At 38.4% G+C, this 18,056-nt stretch overlaps 1 pseudogene; it reads right to left on the bottom strand.

Annotated features, from left to right (window-relative positions):
• Window positions 1-5,265: 5,265 nt before the first annotated feature.
• Window positions 5,266-5,594, bottom strand: LOC118601717 (annotated as a pseudogene).
• Window positions 5,595-18,056: the final 12,462 nt, after the last annotated feature.

Here is an 18,056-nt window from a genome sequence, read left to right as displayed (position 1 = left end):
CCCACAACAAAGGCTATCCGGCCTAAAATGTTGATAATGCCCTGTTCTAGACACTTTGAACTACTGACCTCATTCCTGACCATGGCATCAACCGCCTTCCTTAATTCCAACCTAGAACAACCTCCCGAGCTCTGCCTTACACAACCAGTGGCTTAACAGAGACTTTTACCTGGAGATCTCAGAGGCTCCTCAAAACATGTCAAAAACCCGTCTTCATTCTCAATCGTTCAACGAATGTAAATAAGCACTTATTATGTGATAGGTACTATACTGGTGATGAAAATATAGGAGTAAAGAAGACAGAATCTATGCTATCTTAAAAATTCTGATTTGGTGGAGGGTCCAAGCAGTCAAACAGGCAATTGTAATATTGAATAGGAAGTAGTCATTAGTCCAACGTAAGACTAGGTTTTAGAATTTGTGACCAGAAATATGCCACAGGAATTTAATTCTTATTTATAGCAATAAGCCTATAGTAAAATTGTAAGGTAAAAAAATAATTATATGTCATTTCATTTAAAGTCAAAGTTTCAAAGAACCTATTGGTGATGTTAAGTGAGGACTTACTGTACATGTGTATAGTTGTTATACTGTGGTTCCATGGCCATGCTGAAATTTCCTCCAGGATTAGTAGGTTGTGCTCTGAGGGAAAACAGATGTAAAGAGGGGAAATATAGCTCATTTTCATAAAATAAAAGTTTCTACCAAAAGGGCAGAAGAAATTCATAAATAAATGATGCTAAGTAGAGGTAAGCAATAATTTAGCTGGTTCAGTCAGCCATCAGGGCATTAGTGGATAGTGCAAGCCTAAAAGTATAGTGTCAGGGTGAACCCTCCTCCATGTCACCTGTCAAAATTTCTTCTCCAGTCGGCCAAGCTCATTGATCTCACTGAACCCCTAAGAGATCCCACCTCAGTCCTCTGAACCTCACCCTGTAGCTGCCTTCCCTGTAGCACTTCTGCTCCCTTAAATCTACTGAGGTTGGCTCTCCACTCCTCAGAATCCTGTCACCCACCACGTGGGACTCCAATTAGAAGTCCATCAAATTTCAGAGCCAGAGGGAGCTTACAGAGCATAATATCCCACTTCTTCATTTTACAGCTAAGGAAACACAACTTACAGCTGAGAGCTGTTGGAGGAAGCCATTATCTGCTATTCAGGCTGAGTAACAGAAAAAGCCTGGCTGCAGCAAGAGAGGCTATGAAGCAGAGAGATGCTCAGAAAGGTGCAGGGATGAGAGACCGTGAAAGAGGAGTTCCAGATTGCCTGGTTTCAACTGTTCTTGAAGTTTGCCTGCATTCCTGTCTTTATGCTCCATGAGATTCTCCCGGACCCTTTACTGCTTATGGTAGCTAAAGTCAGTGTCCATTACATGTGTGCCTGTTACTTCACACACATAATAGATCAGAATTCAAGCATGTAAAGTCATGGTTTTGGAGAAGAGCCCTACAGACAGCTCGAATTCCCAGAAAGAGAAACAAGTGAGTCCTAGAGCAAATTAAGCATTGTTGGAACCAAAGAGAGAAAAAAGATAAAAAAGACAAAACTGAAGCTATTCTACTTTGGGCACATCATGAGAAGACAGGTTCTTTGGAAGACAGTAATGCTGGGAAAAATAGAAGGCAGCAGGAAAAGAGGATGATCAAATATGAGGCATATTGACTCCTCATATTGACTCAAGCCATAGGCGTGAGCCTACAGGAGCAGAGCAGGGCTGTTGAGGACAGGACATTGTGGACATCACTCATTCAGAGTCGCCAGGAGTTGGAGCCAACTCAGTGGCATGTAACACACACAAAGCCACCTGTAATAGAAAGGGTGACACTCCAGCTGAAACTATATATATTGGTGTATTAGTTTCTCATGGCTGCTATAAAAAAAAAATACCATAAACCTTGTGGCTTAAAATAACAGAAATTTATTTTCTCACTGTTCTGGAGGCCAGAAATCCAAAATCAGTATCACTGAGCCAAAATCAAGGCATCAACAAAATCAATGCTCCTTTCAGAGGCTCTAGGATAATGTTTCTTGCCTCTTTTCTCTTCTAGGGGCTGCCATCATTCCATGGCTTGTAGTCACTGCAGTCTCTGCTTTTTGGAGTCATATTGCATTTTCATCAAATCTCCCTACTCTTATAAGGATACTTGTGATTATATTTCAGGCTTACCCAGATAATCTAGGATGATAGCCCATCTCAAGGTATTTAATGCAAACACCCCTTTTGGCATATAAGGTAATAGTCACAGATTCCAGGGATTAGAATGTGAATATCTTTCAGGGGGTTATTATTCAATCTATCACATTTAGGATATTTAAAAAATGAAATGCCAATTTAAAAGGGTGTTAGCTGGCAATGGAGTGGTAGAGAAAAGTAGAGCCAATGAGTGTTTTCAGCACCAGTTCGAATAAAGGGCATCTAGGCACAAAGAATATAAGATCTGGCCCTCATTGTTGGCATATCATCCTGGAGGAGATAGATGCATCATGCATCATGTTGTTGTGGTCCAGGCATTACCTATTATGATCAACTGGCTAGCATCACTTGCATTGGATGCTAGCTGAGTGATCATAAAGAATTTTCTGATTTGGCTGCTGATGCAGATTAATATACAGTGACAGAATAAGCTGATTTGTACACCACAGTATTTGCTTTGTTGGATCATTACATTTCTCACTTTAAATGTAAAAATCAGAATTCTGTTTTATTATTCACTAATTTCTATGAGTTTAGGTAACATGCATCAGGCTCTGAAATGAGGTTTATCCATTTTACAAGCCCATAAATATAATTTGCCAACACACTAATAGTGAATCTATCCATGAATGGGGCAGTCAACCTGAGTTGTAATCTCTTGGTCCTGATTTCAAAGTCTTAAGGAACAAGTACAATTAGTCCAACCTGAGTCAATTTCCTACCCCGGAACAATCAACTGTGGCCAGAGAAGGTGACCTCTTTAATGTACTGCTCTTGTTTTATATTTATTTGGGAGGGATAGATCAGTCTCTTCAAAATTTGGAGAATATGGCAAACGGAGGACACAATGGTCCACTGTACTATAACTCCCTGAAGGCATTCTATTTCCAAATGCCCCTGTGCTGTCTGCTAAATCTTCATGATTATGTATTTATATGTATTTTCAGGGTTCATCGTAAAACTAGTTTCTTCTTCTTTCAACATATTCTTCTCTCTTCTACCAAATTAATCTCTATAAAATATTTTTGATTTATAATCTACGAAGACTATTACTCATATACCATCTCTGTTTTTCACCTTACCTATGTATCTCCTGTATTTTAAATTAAAGTATTTAATTATAGAGTGAGTTGATTTAACAAATCACTCTATAATTAAATACTTTAATTTAAAAAATTAACTTTTTCTACCACAAATAAAAAACAAATGTCATTTTCCTTAAATAGAAGATAATTATACAAATAAATAATACAGAATGTTAGAATGTGGTTTCTAACCATGGTTTTGACTGCAGCTCCTATGAAATATACAATGTACAATGTACAATATACAATGAATAATATATAATAGGCACATTACCAAAGTTAGTGTAAAATGGACTCCTCACGTTCGAGTTTACAAAGGAAATTGTGGAGAATGGGTTCCGTAGGGTTTATACCCTTAGCCAAATCAATGATATTTAAAATGAGTCAGAATTTGGGAGGAGAGGAGAATTTGTAGAGGATCTCTTAGGAGGGATCTGGTGCTATGCCAGAGACCCAAGGGAGGAATGCAGCCTTCTCCTCAGATCTAGTGTGGCAAGTTTTCTTGGGGCCATATGGAGAGCTAAGAAAGGTATTCCCTGCAATTAGGGGATATAGAGAAATGGCTACAGACTCCCACCTTAGAAAGAGTGGACGTGGCTGTTAAGATTAGGCTGCACACCCAGAGTTTTGGGGACAACAGAAGTGTGACTGTTTCCTGTGGATGAGATGTGGGCCACTTGGGTGAAGGGGAACTAGAGTGTGGTCAGATACCTTGGGTCTTTCTAATTGAGTGGCCTGGTGCGACTCTTGCAAGAAGCTACTGGGGAATGTTGATAGGAGTCACCAGTGACCATTCAGACTGGAAATGCTTGAGTCAAGTGCCCTGCCACAAGGAGTGATAGAAATCTCATGAAAGTGCCCAGGAAAGAAGGAGTCGAGTTTGACCTTCTTGGCCCACAGGGCTCTCAGACACCAGTCAGGAAACACTGCTCTTGTACCTCTACTCCTCCTTCCTCGGAGACCTCTCCTTTTCTAACCCTGGAAATAAGTGAAACAGCTGCTAACAAGTGAAGCAGGTAAGGAGTAGAAAGAGCAGAAGCCAACCACATTCCTTTTCTGGAGGGCATGTTTCTACCTACTGTGCTTGATGTAATTTTTCCTAATGACATTAAAACAAATACTCAATTATAAAGAAAAAAAAGTTTAGTGGCATGCCTCCCAAGATCATCTTGCGTACCACACTCTGCCAAAAATCTTACCTAGTAGACGCCATCTCTCACTGGACCTAGCCAGGCCCATCTGTGTGGGGCAAAGAACCTCTTTACTATTCAACTTTCTTGTCCTGCTCTCTGGGCTCCAATCATCTAGTGATTCAAATCTGCTCTTTCTTCAAAATTCCTCTGTTTCTTTTTTCCAGAAGTTCCGATCAACTTACAGTAAACACAGAAATCTATATATAGTCTTAGAACAAAAATTGTTATTTGATTGGTTTCTTTTTCTTCCGTATTAACAACTTGCACATTTTTAAATTGACTTCAAAGCACTAATAGTCATGAAAATACTTAAGCAAAAAAGAAGTTACATTATGCAAAATCTATAATGTATAGCAAATAAGGACTGGCTACTATGTAAAGTGTACTGTCAATATTCATTAAAAACAAAATCCTTAAAGTTATGCTGATATATGAAAAGGAAAAAGGAACAATCTGGATTACATAAATGCACTCAGCAGAAAAGAATATAGCAAGATAGTGATATCTTTGCACCCAGCTACAGTTTGCTGTAAGTTAGATAACTTTTATGCGCATCTTTGTAATCAATGCTTTTTTTAAAAAAAAAAAACCGTGAGAAGTTCCTAATTACTTAAAATGCATATCCTAACCAAATGCAAAATCCTTTCTGTAGGATCAGAGCCTAGCGAAAAGGATGAGAGGGAAAGGCGGAAGAAAAACCACACTGTTACCATTTTGAAAACATGTTTCATCTAAATAGAGGAGAGGAATTATAACTTTTCATCTAGTAAAAAAATGGATAACCTTTCAAAGCTAACAAGGTGGGTAGGATCTGCTATTCTGTTCTGTTTCAGCCAAATGCTCCCTAACTAGTCCTCTAGCACAAAGGATACTTCAGCAGAGGTGTGTCTGATCACCTTTTCCAACTCCTCTGTGATGGTCAGCAACTCAGCAAGTTTGCTTTGAGGCACCTGGCTGTTCCTAGTCTTCTGGGTGCAGTCTAGTGATGGTGGTCCGTAGTCACTCAGCAGCTGGCGGTACTGTGAGGATATTGACATGAAAGTGAAAGGCCAGTCCATGCTTACAGCCTTGTTGAGGGAGGCCATGAGCATGGGTGCGGTCAGATTTAGTTTGTAAGACATGGGTCCCCTTCCCACTATTAGTGGCAGACAGCACGTAGGTGCAGCCAGGGGCAGGCCCTTGAGTGTGACAGTGGTGAGGCTGAGCTGGCAGGCAAATGGCAGTGGTGACTTAGTGGCAGCTTAGCCCTGGCATTTGTGCTCTGGTTTGTGTACCCAACTGTGTACTCACCAAGCTCCTGAATACTTATTTTTCCATTTTATTTTTTGTTTTCTGCTTTCTCTCTCTCTTTTCCATTCCTTGTTTCGTTCATTTGTTTGTTTTTTTTGCCTTTTGGTGGGGTTACTTGGACATTTTTAGAATTCCATTTTGATTTATCCGTAGTTTTTTTGAGTGTAACTCTTTGTATAGCTTGTTTAGTAGTTGCTCTAAGTATTACATTGTATATACCCAAGTTGTCAATCTTTTGGTATCATCATTTTACCCATTTGAGTAATGTTAGAGAAACCTTACCTCCCTTTATGTCACTTTACTCTCCCCCATTTATAATAGAATTGTCTTAAATATTTTACAATTAGAAACACATTACACGGTGTAATTTTTAATTGTCAAACATAATTTTGAAAACTCAAGAGAAAAAATTATATTGCATTTACACATATTTTTGCTTATTGTGTTCCAAGGCTCCTCCTTTTATTATATTCTTTCTGTTTAGAGAACTTCCTTTAGCCATTCTTTCAGTGTGAGTCTACGAGTGACAAATTCTCTTAGATTTCTTTCACCTGAGACTGTTTAATTTTCCTTTCATTCCTGAAGGATACTTACACGGTGTGCAGGAGTCTGGGTCAAAAGTTCTTTTCTTTCAGCACTTTAAAATATTGTGCCACTTCCATTTGGCCTTTATGATTTTGGATGAGAAATTTGTAGTCACACAAATTTGTTTTCCACTATAGATAAGGTGTCATTTTTCTCTGCTTTCAAGAATTTTTCTTTATCTTTAGTTTTCAGAAGGTTATTCATAATGTTTCTTGGTATGAGTTTCTTCGGGTTTATTCCACTTGGAGTTTGCTCAGTTTCCTGAACCTGGAGATATATGTCTCCTGCCAAATTTAGGAAGTGTTCAGTTATTATTTCTTTGAATAATTTTTCAGTCCTGTCTCTTTCTCCTCTTCAAGGACTCTGATGACGTAAATGTTAGATCTTTTGTTAGGATCCCATGAGTCTGACGTACTGTGCATTTTCCAGTCTACTTTTTCTCTGTTGTTCAGACTATTATTCTATCTTTTATTTCATTGCTTCTTTCTTCTGTCTTCTCCAATCTAGCGTTGAACCATCAACTGAGATTTTTATTTTTGTTTTGTATAAACCTCCCATTTGATTCTCCTTTATGTCATTTATTTCTTTGTCGAGACTTTCTAGTTTTCACTTGTTTTAAACATGTTTGTAATTGCTCATTGAAGCATTTTTATCATGGCTGCTTTAAATTTTTTGTCCAATAATTCTAACATCTTTGTTATCTCATTTTGGCATCTATTGATTATCTTTTTTCACTCAGTTTGAGAAATTCCTGTTTCTTGTATGATGAATGATTTTTTGATTGATACCTGGACATTTGATTCCCAAAGTGGGGAGCCTCTTGTTACTGTAGAACTGGATCGAGAGTTCTGATTCCCCATATGGTCTCCACTGGCCCATGGTGGAGGTGGCCTGGTTTTCAAGTATGGCGGCAAACGTCCTGACTCTTTAGTAGGCCTCCTCTGATACCAACCCAGGAGGAAGATTGAGGAATGTGTCACTACTGCTGAGTGGGGATGAGAGTTCAGTCTCCCCACACGGTCTCCACTGACACTGTTGCACTGCCCCACGAAGATATTGGGGCATCTCATTACAGGTGTACCATGGTGGAAGTCTGACCTTCCCTCTGTGACGTTGCTGTTGTGGAAAGGCTGAAGCATGGTTTTTACTTGCTGTCTTGCTATGATGCCTATTTTCTGGTCCTTCAGCTAAAGAGAGGAGGCTTTTGTTGAGGGTTTCTTTTGTCTGTGTCTGTTGGCATTTCTGAGTTGCACACTCTTCAGTTCCATGTCTGGGATCTATGAGGCCAAAAGAACCTAGGGAATTTATCACCACACCTTCCTTGGATTCCAAAGTTCTGTCTTCTGTGACAAACTACATTAGCAGAAAAGTGACTGAAATGGTCTGAAGATAGGAAAAAGACTATGTGAACAATTAATTAGGAAGTATTGTGGGAAAAAATTGGCGATTGTTGATCACCAAGTATGTATCAGATACTCTATAAACATTATTTCATTTAATTTTAAAGCTTGGTATTTTTACTCTGTCTTAAATAAATAAACTGAGACCTAGCAAGGTTCAATAACTTGCCTAAGATCACATATAATAATTGCAGAGCTTAAATTCAACCCCTAATTTGTCAGATTTGAAAACCTGCTTTGCTGCTCGTCTTTCAGAAAGAAGGAGGGGTTTGGGGAAAACTAGGGTTAGGAGATCAGGTAAAAGAGATGCTTGCTAAACACATGTGGTGGCCACAGAGGATTGATAGATGTGACTGGAATTCAGTGCCTTCCTCAATGTCATCTATTCCACAATTGTGCTGTGTGTTATCCTAGAGCCTGCAGCCTGCTCTTCCCAGGATGAACTTTTTTTTCAAGGGAAAAGCCTGGGCTGGGTTCTGCTTTACTTTCAGATCTGAGGGGAGATGGCCAAGTCTCCTCTTCCTGAGTGTACATGACTAAGAGAGACGGGAGGGGGCCCACAGCACAGAGACCCATTGCCAAGAATATCTCAGGGTAGAAAGACCTTTGAAAATTTTTCCCACTCTGCATCAGACAGGGTAACATTGATTAGCTTTTAATTGGTTTCAGCTGTTCTTAACATATTGTGTAGAAAACTTTGATGTACTTTGCTAAATTCAATATTCCTTATGGTTAACAGATTGAAAGCCAAAAACACCCTTGAAGAAACACCAGTGATCAGTGCTTTGGATCACACCAAATTCTGTGCTATTGTTCACCCATTTGAAATGCTCTGGGAATGCTAAATACTTTGGATTGGGTTTGAAAAAAGAAACAAATCTATGTCTGGTAAGACTTTTGGGAAGACAGCTTCCTAGAAACCAAGATATCTGGACTGTCGTCACAGCTTTCCCTGTGCGGCTATGCGATTTTGGTAAACCTCTTCACTTATCTGAACTGCACGTAGGCTCCTAATCTAGAAAATGAGGAGACTGAGCTCAATAACCTCAAAAGTGCCTTCCAGGATATTTTAATTATCATGATGCTTCAGTACAATTCTGGAGAAACAGCAATACATTTCTCTCTGGTCAAGAAGTGCGCAGAACAGCAATGGCAGATTGTGTCTTGGAACACAGTGAGGGAGAGATTTCGAAGAACATATAGGTCAAGGTTTAGTATGCATTTGAGTCTCCAAAGGCTAAAGGACAAATGAGGGGCTAGGGAAATGGCTGACTGTTTCACTGTGTATTCTTGGGCAAGGACACTTTATTCCCCACCCTTCATGTCTCCATCTATGAAAAGCAAATAAGGACACCTACCTGTTAATGCAAAAATCTTTGGTCAAAAAGTGGACAGCAAATAGTGTGTACCAGACACTCAGGGCCACAGAGTGAGTGCAGCTATAGTAACTGCTCTTCTCAATTCCCTTCCTGTTCTTCCCCGAAACTGCTCATTCTCCAACTTTCTCTTTGCCTTTATTTCCTCTCCCTTGCTGCTTCTCTCTAGCTGAGTCAGTTTCACTGGGTTTTCTTTTACTTGCACATATATTACTGAAGTGGCCCTTAGAAGAGTGAAAAGTTTAGGAGGACCTTAGAGGGAGCCTTCTGAAGCCCTACTTGTCACCCCCTTGGCTTTAGAGGGTCCCCAGCAGTTGTTGCCTTCTTACCACAAAACCTCAGGTTAATATTTAATTAATTAACTTGCAGGCCTAACCCCAAGACCTGGAAAACTTCTGATCCATCTCCAACATGTCCAGGGGCTTCTTCACTTACCCCCAGGGCTGTGAGGATGAATGTGGACATACTTAAGCTTGAGAAGAGAGAGACATGAGACACCTCTACTGAATGCCTTCTTCATTCCTTAAAGCCAAGGATTCTCCTATGCTTCCACGAATCGGTTAATGAAATAGCTCATACTGCGGGACCCATAGCTGATGCCACTACATTCATGGTCCAGGACGCATTAGGGTTACAGGCTTTCACAATGAGGACAAGGTCAAAGCTGGCTCTTGCAAATGCTGGAATGAAGAGCTGTTGATTTTGGCTGAGGTGGTTCTCCATGAGTTAATGCTCCTTGTAGATGAAGTAGGTTTGCATTAGCAATACACAGAGCTATGATACTGAAGGCAAGACTAGCTGTTAGACGTTGCAGGCTGCTTGTAAAACTTCATGAGGGTTATTGTATCAATGTGGATCTCTCTTTCCCAGAACCAAGTCATGCACTGGGAATCTGAAATGTAGGGAGAGTTCACTGACTCACCCCTTTGGGGATGCCAGCCTCACTAGATTGGAAAAAGAAAGAAGTGTTCTCTCCTTCTGAAAATATCATGTGTCCACCTGGGAGAGGAGAGAAGGCTTGTAGGCAGCAAGGTCTTCCCAGCCCCATCTGTGTAGGAGTGGCCTACACATGATCTTTTCCACAAGAAATGGAACACTCTATCTCTCCAAATATCCTAGGGAGCAAAGCTGACTGTTGAGTGAGCCCACCAGCTCAGCAAGTCCACAGCGCTTCACGCTGTTGTGTGCTAACTGTTCCCTCAGAACCTGGTTCTCTCATGATTTTATTTAGAACCTCTTGCTGAATCTCTCTCTAGCGACTTGGGAATTGCACAGTATTTCAGGCATTATTTCTTTTGAGTGTTTACCCATGGTTGGAAATGTGAAAAGTGCATTAAATAGAAATGAGAAACAGAAGACGAAAATGCTCTGTAAACCCTAAAGTGCTTGTGTTGTTTACTGTTGTTGCTGGGACCCCAGGAACCCTCCACCATTGGCTCCTGTTTTCTATGTGCTGAGTCAGGGAGTTGGGGCCCTGTCGTCTGGTGACTCCTGCTCATATTTCTCAGAGAGAAGCCCAATCTCATCCTTCTAGCCTGGGCAGCTTAACAATAAGTCCAGACTCATTTTATTATTTCCTGATTCTGCTCTTCTTCCCGTAGTCATAGCAATAACCATACTCATTGACCCCATTTTTCCCTCATTTTCCAACTCTAATTCACCTTCAGTTATAAATGGATGATGAAAGATCACATAATTTTCTTCATTTCGATATTAAAGAGGGAATGTGAGGGAGCTTTTATTGTTGGGGAACACAGTCGCTCTGTGCTCCCCACGTGTTGTTTTGAACGAGGAGTGGAAGATGAGGGTGTGGTTGGAATTGTGTTCCAAGTTCCCCCAGATTTTCAGCACAGCCTCTGTTTCTCCCCTGATTCCTCTCCCAGCCCTTCTGAAGGCTTCTCTCTCTTTCTCTGGCACCCTTTTAGTCTGAACTCATTTAAACTATTAGTGAGCCAGGCCATGTTTTCTAAACTTTTATAAATTGGATAATAGAGGTTTATAGGACTAAAACAAGCTATGATTATGAAAGGTGCCTTGAACGTTAAGTTCTACACTGCTGCTTTTGAATTGATCTTTATTAAAAACTGATTATAATATTTCTGTGGTCAGGATTGCTAAAAATATTAGGAATTGATGTGGAAATTCTATGCTTTTATTATGCCCATTTTCCCTAGTTGTTTTGAGCCAGAAAATCTGACATGTCTTAAGATATGTTGTGTTTGCCACAAGCCATAAACTTAATTTTCAACCATTGCACCTTGGAAATCCAAGACACTCAGAACATTGTTATTTATATGAAGAAAAAAAGATTTTATTTTAATCAATCAGGCTTACTTTACCAGTAATTAGGTCAGCTGGGACAAATCTGTGATTTCCCCCTCTTCTTAAATGGTGGTGAAATTCTGAGAACTATCACATCCATGATTATGCATTTAGATATTGTGCTATTGAAAAACACCAATAAAGGAAAAACAATGAAATGAAACAGATAAATAGTAGAAAACTATATTTACTTGTTAAATTCTACTTGTTAGGATGATTATTACGAATGCCTCCCTAAGTGAAGGTTTTGTGTTCTGAAGTCATTATATTCTTAGGCTTTTGTCCAAAGTGACTTCATTTTCTGTCAGCTAGGATTTAAGAGAGACTGCTAATGCAAGGACTGCAGTTTTGTGAGCCAAAGATGTCTTTTTTTCTGACTCATGCTAAACAGGACTGAACTGTGCATTAAGATGCCCATCGAGTTTTCCCAAAATTTCAATTAAGCTTTGCAGAATTCCACTTGGCTCACCCACAGAGTTAATTAAAATGTACATTACAGAATCTGATAAACTTAACAAAAAAAAAATTGGCACTTGGAAAGCATAGGAACAGCTACTAAAACTAAAAATAACAATTCTCAGAGAATAGTTCTCAGCCTTATATTAAACACATCAAAATTAATTTCAGCTGCATCAAAGAGTTGGCATTCAAGTCAGTCCGGGATTTGTTTTTGTGTTTTCAATTGGTTTGAAAAGAACGGCAAAACCAGTTCTAGAGTTTCAGGATGGAAATGAGAATTTATCAATCACGAGCCGTCCGCTAAGAATGATGCAGCCGTCTTGGCTGCTAACACCAAACTTTCCAGTAGTTGACTCCACAGTAAACCAGAAAGTCTACACTTCCAGGAGAGCCTGTCTTGAAGAAAATTGGCACTTAATGGTTATCTCTCAGTTACTCCGGCTTTCAGGAAAAAAAAATAAAAGTTTCAGAAGTCACATTAAAAGATAATCCACAATGTGCAAAACAGGTTTTTGTAGAAAGGTGGTGTTTATTGCAACATTATTTATCATAGTGAGAAGTTGGAAGCAGCCAAATAGCCAAAAAGAGGACTGGTTAAAGAAATTATGGTACCTTCAAACAATGGGATACTATGCAATCATAAAATAATGTCATATTGTAGTGATATTAAAGTTTATTAGAAAATTTTATAATACATTAAGCTAATTATTATATATATTAAGAGGGCAAAAAAAAAGCTCCAAAAGTTAATTGTGGCTCTCTTTAGGGCAGTGCCAAAAATCTGAAATTTTTCTTCTCTGCCCTTTTCTATATGTTCTTTGTAATCAAAGAAAAGAAAAATAAATGCCATAAAAAGACATTATGTTTGCAGTCTCTGCTGAGAGATGTTGCATATTTTACTCTCTTATTTTTAAACTGGAACCCTCAAATTACTTGACTTTTTAGAGATATATCTACTTTTTTATTTCTCATTAGTTTTTAAAAAATATCTGTCACTTCCTATCATATTTGGAATTTTTTTTGCTCTCTACTTATGCAATGCCTTGGGGAAATTAAATTTGACTGTGCCTAAGTCACCAGAAATGGCCTTAATTTTGTTTCTGTAAAGCCTCTTTAAAAGTTGTTAGATGATGTTAATAGGCTGTTAAATTGGTCAAGAAGCTACCAGGCCTGAAATAAAACAGTTCTTTATTAATACAAAAACCTCTGTGGACAAACTCTACCCTCAGATCAACATGCAAACCCCAGAAACTGAAAAGAAGACAGACATGCTAAGTCAGGGTGCTCTTGCATGCAGAGCACAAATCAAGCTACTTAACTGAGGATGGAGAATTAAGGCTTTGACCAGTAAGACTGCAGTGGGCAAAGATCAGGTCTTAGGTCAATGTACTTTTATGTGGGAAGATTCCTGCCCACTGCAATTTCACAGCACAAATGAGAATGACACTTGGTTAGATGGAAATTCCATTAAACTCTATTATCTAGGATTTTTGGTAAATTAAACTATATTGTATTAGCTGCTCCTGGTTTGAGACACATATGTTAAAAAACTATATAATCTCAGTTTCACACCTCTCTCTCTCTCTCTCTCTCTCTCACACACACACACACACACACACACACACACACACACCCTGTAGTGGAAAGAGAGAATTTTAAGATCATGACTCATAGCAATAGTTGGAATTCTCAGTGTTTCCTCCTGTCATGGCCCTCTGCCCATGACCTAAAACTTCTCTTTTTTTCCCCGGCACTCATATATGTCTTTCCTCCACTTCACCCCTTGCACAAACCTAGTGCATGAAAGATAGTGGAGCAACAACTTCTCTGCTTCTAGTCTTAGATTGCCAGGTTGCATGCTCTAGGGAAAGAGACAGCAGAAACTTTAGGCCATAAGATGTATGGTGAGCTGGCTTAGGGTGATGAGATACAGGAGAATGCGGTTGCTTGGTGCCCATGCTATGGGGATAAAGACCTCCAAGGCAGATGCAGAGAAGAGTGAACTTAGGAAGGGTAGCGAGAGACCTGAGGGAAGGGGTTAATAATGTGGGTAAGATCAGGGCACCAAGCATGGCATAGATGGGGAAGAGCATGAGGTAGGGGTGGTCTGGCAGTGGAGAACTGATGAGGAAGGGCTGGATAGGAAGTCCAGTTGGCTAAGATTATTTCAACGGAGGTCTGCAGACTTCAGTTTTAGTTTTGTATGTCTGAACATATCTTTATTTTCTCCATCACTCAAATTGCGATTTAGCTGGATATAACAAAGTTGCAGCATTTAATGTCGCTATTGAGAAGTCTGATAGTGTTATTCATATATACATATTTGGGGTTTTCTTTCTGGCACATTTAAAATTTCCTTTCATTCTTTATGCTCTAAGTCTCATTACAATGCTCCTAGATGGGGATTTACTTTTATTTACCCATATGTTACTAACGGTGAACTTTGAATCTGGAAAGTTATATCTTTCTTTTGCTCTGGAGAATTCTCAGCCAATATCTTTATGTTAAACAACGTATGTTATTTCTCTATTACTCTTTTCATTCTCTTTTTCTGATTCTCATGTTATATGTATGTAACTACTCTTTTATATATTTAAACCATTTGTCTCTCTGTGTTGAATTGGGGGTGAAGGCCTCAGTTTGATCTTTCCAGGGACCAGTACTTTCTTTACTCAATCTAGAGTTCATTCCATCTACTAAGCATTTAAAAAATTTCTAGGGATACCTTTCCATTTCCAAGAGTTATATTTAGTTATTTTGTATACCCATCTGTTCTCACCTTATTTATGCTTGCTTTGTTTCATAATGGCTAGTTCTTTTTATAACTGTTATTTTTTTTTATCTCTTTGCACTTCCTTGTTTTAACCAATTTGTTATACTGCTCATTAAAATTAATTTCTTTCTAGAATGAGTTCATGTTCTTTTCTTTAACATTTTCTTATTTTTAAAAATTTTTATCCCCCTCCCCTCTGGTAATCACTAGTCTATTGTCCATGTCCATGAGTCTCTGTTTTTTGTCCTGTTCATTTGTTGCTTTTAGGTTTATATCCCACATATAGTGATATCATGTGATTTTCAACCTTTTCTGTCTGGCTTATTTCGCTTAGCATGATTATCTCGAGGTCCATCCATGTTGTCACGAATGGCAGTATTTTATCTCTTCTTATGGCTGAGTAATATTCCATTGCATATATGTACCACAGCTTCTTTAGCCAATCATCTGTCGTAGGACACTTCAGTTGCTTCCATGCCCTGCCCACTGTGAATAATGCTGCTATGAACATCGGTGTGCAAATATCTTTTTGGATATGCATTTTCAAGTCTCTGGGGTAAATACCCAGTAGAGAGATTGCTGAATCATATGGTAGATCAATTCTTAGTTTTCTGAAGAACCTCCATACTGTTTTCCATAGTGGCTGTACCAATTTGCAGTCCTACCAGCAGTGTATGAGGGTTCCTTTTTCTCCGTGTCCTCTCCAGCATTTGTTATTACTTGTCCTGTTGATTATAGCCATTCTAACAGATGTGAGATGGTATCTCATTGTGGTTTCGATTTGCATTTCCCTGACAGCTATCAATGTTGAGCATCTTTGCATGTGTTTGCTGGCCATTTGTATGTCCTCTTGCTAGAAAGAAGTGTCTGTTCAGGTTCAATGTCCATTTTTTTATTGGATTGTTTTTTGTTGTTGTTGTTATTGAGTCTTATGAGTTCTTTGTGTATTTTGGATATTAGGCTCTTATCAGAGGTGTCGCTTGCAAACTTATTTTCCCATTCGGATGGTTGTCTCTTTAACTTGTTGACAGTTTCTTTTGCTGAGTAGAAGCTTTTTAGTTTGATGTAGTCCCATTCATTTATTTTAGCTTTAACTTCCCTTGCATTTGAGCTCAAATTCATAAATTCCTCATTAAGTCAAAGGTCCTTGAATTTCGTTCCTATGTTTTCTTCTATGCATTTTATTGCTTCAGGTCTTATATTCAGAGCCTTAATCTATTTTGAGTTAACTTTGGTGTGTGGTGATAGACAACAGTCTAGTTTCATTCTTTCGCAGGTGGCCTTCCAGTTTTCCCAGCACCATTTATTGAAGAGGCTTTACTTTCTCCACTGTATGTTTTTGGCTTTTTGTCAAAAATTATTTGCCCATATAAATATAGGTTTACTTTGGGATTCTCGATACTGTTCCACTGGTCCGTGTGTCTGTTTTGCTGCCAATACCACGCCTTTTTCATTACCGTCGCTTTGTAGTATAATTTGAAGTGGGACAGAGTGATGCCTCCAGCCTTATTCTTTTTTCTCAGGATGGCTTTCGCAATTCAGAGTCTTTTGTGCTCCCATACAAATCTGATGATTTTTTGTTCTATTTCTTAAAATAAAAGCTGATGGGATTTTGATGGGGATTGCATTAAATCTGTATAATGCTTTAGGTGATAAGGTCATTTTAACTATGTTGATTCTTCCAATCCAAGAATGCGGAATATCTTTCCATTTCTTTGTATCTTCTTCTATTTCTTTTACCAGGGCCTTGTAGTTTTCATTATATAGGTCCTTCACATGTTTTGTTAAATTTATTCCTACATATTTTATTCTTTTTGTTGCAATTGCAAAAGGAATTATTTTTTCTACTTCTTTTTCTGATACTTTGTTGTTAGGGTATAGGAATGCTATGGATTTTTGAACTGCTGATTTTGTATCCAGAAACACTGTATTTGCTTATTGTTTCTAGTTGTGTTCTTGTGGAGTCTTTAGGGTTTTCTATATAGAATATCATATCATCCGCAAATAGTGACAGTTCGACTTCTTTGTTTCCTATTTGGAAGCCTTTTATATCTTTCTTTTGCCTGATTGCACTCGCTAGGACTTGAACTATTATATTGAGTAACAGTGGCAATAGTGAACAGCCTTGCCTTGTTCTTGATCTTAGAGGGAAGGTTTTTAGTTTTTCACCATTAAGTATAATGTTGGCTGAGGGCTTGTCATATATGGCCTTTATTATGTTAAGGTACTTTCCTTCTATACAATTTTATTAATTGTTTTGATCATAAATGGGTGCTGTATCTTGTTCAAGTTTTTTTTCTGCCTCTATTTATATGATCATATGATTCTTATTTTTTTTTAAATTTTATTATTTATTATTCTATTTTTATTATTTATGACTATAGCACCTGGTCTTGCTAGGTGGTCTCCAATCCAAGTAACTAACCAGGCCTGACCCTTCTTAACTTCTGAGATCAGACATCGGGCTTGTTCAGGGTGGCATGGGTGTAGACCATGGACTGTGGCTCCACTGGGGCATGAACCCAGGACTTTCTGCGTGTAAAGCAGATGTGCTAACTGCTACGCTATGGAACCATGTCCGAATCTTATTTTTTAATTTGTTTATGTGGTTTATCACATTAATCTATATGCATATGTTGAACCATCCCTGTGCCCCTGGGATGAAGCACACCTGATCGTGATATATCATCTTTTTAATATGTTGCTATATTTGATTAGTTAGTATCTTATTTAGGAATTTTGCATCTGTGTCCATGAGAGATATCGATCTGTAGTTTTCTTTTCTTGTTTTATCTTTACCAGGTTTTGGTATCAGGGTAATATTGGCCTCATAAAATGAGTTGAGAAGTATTGCCTCCTTTTTGAATTTTTGGAAGAGTTTGAGGAGAATAGGTATTAAATCTTCTTTGAATGTTTGGTAGAATTTGCTGGTGAAACCATCTAGTCCTGGACTTTTACTTTTCTGTAGGTTTTTGATGATGGTTTCAATTTCCATACTGCTGATCCATCTATTTAGATTTTCCAGTTCTTGGTTCAGTCAAGGAAGGTTGTATTTTTCTAAGTACTTGTCCATTTCTTCTAGGTTATTGAATTTGGTGTTATATACTTTTTCATAGTATTCTTGTATGATCCTTTGTATTTCTGCAGTGTCTGTTGTAATTTCCCCCTTTCATCTCTGATTTTGTTTATTTGTGTCCTTTCTCTTTTTTCCTTAATGAGTCTAGTCAGGAGTTTATCAATTTTATTAACCTTCTCAAAGAACCAGCTCTTTGTTGCATTTATTTTTTCTATTGTTTTTTTTTGTTTGTTTTCAATTTCATTTATTTCTACTCTAATTTGATTATTTCTTTCCTTCTGCTGACGTTAGCCTTTTTTGTT

Source organism: Rousettus aegyptiacus, unplaced genomic scaffold (assembly GCF_014176215.1).
Source record: "Rousettus aegyptiacus isolate mRouAeg1 unplaced genomic scaffold, mRouAeg1.p scaffold_m13_p_4, whole genome shotgun sequence".
Taxonomy (NCBI): Eukaryota; Metazoa; Chordata; class Mammalia; order Chiroptera; family Pteropodidae; genus Rousettus; species Rousettus aegyptiacus.
This window is presented reverse-complemented; position numbering and strand designations above follow the sequence as displayed.